The following is a 2,500-nucleotide window of genomic DNA, read 5'->3' as shown; positions in this document are numbered from 1 at the left end:
CTCAAAACAGTATTATGTCGGAACGAACCAGATGCTTAAAAGCCGAATTTAATGTGAAACTGGTCAATAATATAAATTGTTGGCATTCTCACCCCAAAATATGGTGTCCATTCTCCTCAATAAAACATACAAACTCGTCACAAGTTTGATATTTCTGGCTATAAATTCAATTTTCAACATATTAACCAACCCGACTTAATATCGTTTTGAGACGAAGGGTCACAATTGTATTATCGCCTAACAGGCGTCGTGTCTCGTCCTACGTGTTAAGTGTTGCTGTTGGCATGAGACCCCTTGTAAAGCTCTTTGAGCACGTTTAGTGGATAATGCGCTATATCAAAGCCATCCACGTTTATGAGTAATTCCCACTTGACTGTATCAACCAGACTATAAACGTCCAAGGTTACACATAGCTTTGTGTGTTGGTCTGTTATAGATAGTATGAATTTGACGTCACTCAGGTCTTTGTTATTGTTTTTTGCCATCCGCGTTTATGAGTAATGCTCACTAAACTGTATTAACCTGACTATAAACGTTTAAAGTTACGCATCGTTTTGTGTGTTGGGTCGTTATATTTTCGGATGGCAATTTTGTGAGCTTGTCAGCCAAGCGCATACGATCTATAGATAGTATGCGCTTGGCTAAGAAGCTCATGACATTGCCATCCGGAGTATAACGACCAACACACAAAACTGTGTGTAACTTTAAACGTTTATAGTCAGGTTAATACAGTTCAGTGAGCATTACTCATAAACGTGGATGGCAAAAAACAATAACAAAGACCTGAGTGACGTCATCTTCTAACTATCTATAAAAGAAGTCCTTCAAATAGCGACGGATTGAAATGACCCACATTTTGTCAAAAACTCTAAAACCTGAGACTTCCTTTATTTAACAATTCCTTGACGTCCCAGGTTTGAGAGTTTTTGACAAGATGAGTTTCATTTTAATCGACGCGATCAACACTTGAAGGACGAGGTTCATGACCTAAATTTTAAAAGCGTGTTTTGTTTTTAGTTGTTGTTTTTTTGTTTTTGTTTTTATTTGTTTTTTTTTTTTTGTTTTGGTTTTTGTTTTTTTGTTTTTTTTTTGTTTTGTAATTTCAGAGTTCAGTGGTGCAGTGAATGGGTCTGTTAGATGAATGGCAAAATACGTTGGAATAGACCGGCATCCTGCCTAAAAGGTGAACCCGTGACCTCAAGAAGTCGGGGAGAGAAGGCTCTAATAAGACTAGGGTTAGAAGCGACCTTTTTGGGGCTCGTGGATCGCTCATACGGAAGAAGTCGGGGAGAGAAGGCTCTAATATACTAGGGTTTGAAGCGACCTTTTTTTTTTTTTTTTGGGGGGGGGGGGGGGGGTCGTGGATAGCTCATACGGAAGAAGTCGGGGAGAGAAGGCTCTAATAAGACTAGGGTTAGAAGCGACCTTTTTTTTTTTTTTTTTGGGGGGGGGGGGGGGGTCGGGGATCGCTCGTGCGGAAGAAGTCGGGGAGGAAGGCTCTAATAAGACTAGGGTTAGAAGCGACCTTTTTTTTTTTGAGGGGGGGGGGGGTCGTGGATAGCTCATACGGAAGAAGTCGGGGAAGAAGGCTCTAATAAGACTAGGGTTTGAAGCGACCTTTTTGGGGCTCGTGGATCGCTCATACGGAAAACGGGGAGAGAAGGCTCTAATATACTAGGGTTTGAAGCGACCTTTTTTTTGGGGGGGGGGGGGGGTCGTGGATACTCATACGGAAGAAGTCGGGGAGAGAAGGCTCTAATAAGACTAGGGTTAGAAGCAACCTTTTTTGGGGTCAGGACGCTCAACGTAGGTCACGATGCCCCCGCGGCGGGAGTTGTCGTACCAGTAAGGTCGCGAGTTCCCATCGCCGCCGCGATTTTTTATTTATTCTCTATTGTCACGTGTCATCTAAAAGGTGACAAACAATTCATTGCTAATATCCATTTGACGTAAAAGAAACCGGGATAAGCTTTATGACCTCGTAGCTTTGAAGGACGACTTTTTCATGTCTAAAATAAAATTAAAAAGTAAATAAAATTGCCTTTCTTCATCCCCAAGAGGACATTTGTCTTTAGGGTCTATTCCAAGAGAAAGACTGGAGTAACCCAGGCGTCAGTCGCAGTGCAGCGCCGCAAATAATTGAGCGAGGGCGATGTAGGTGACTTGCTCAAGGCCACACAGCGCAGCGGCGGGTGATCGAACTCGGTACCTTTTGGGTGCGAAGCAAAGACCCTTACCGCTGAGCCACGCTATCCCCATGCAAAAAAAAAAAAGAAATTTAACTGAAAAACTTGTGGTGTATTGTTATTGTTACCTGGTAAACGCGCCCGGGGGAGACAAAGAAAAACACTCATAGACCAACTGAAGGGCTTCACCAACCTAACAATCCAAGAGCTGTTTGAAAAAGCAAGAGACAGGGAGGAATGGAGAGAGATAATTCATGCAGTATCCGAAGCCTGGACCAGGCATGAACCTAGAGAAGAAGAAGTATTGTTATGGT

Source organism: Berghia stephanieae, chromosome 9 (genome assembly GCF_034508935.2).
Source record: "Berghia stephanieae isolate SIO BIC M18660-M18661 chromosome 9, UCSD_Bste_1.3, whole genome shotgun sequence".
NCBI lineage: Eukaryota > Metazoa > Mollusca > Gastropoda > Nudibranchia > Aeolidiidae > Berghia > Berghia stephanieae.
The sequence above is the reverse complement of the archived record's forward strand: the minus strand, read 5'-3'. Positions refer to the sequence as shown.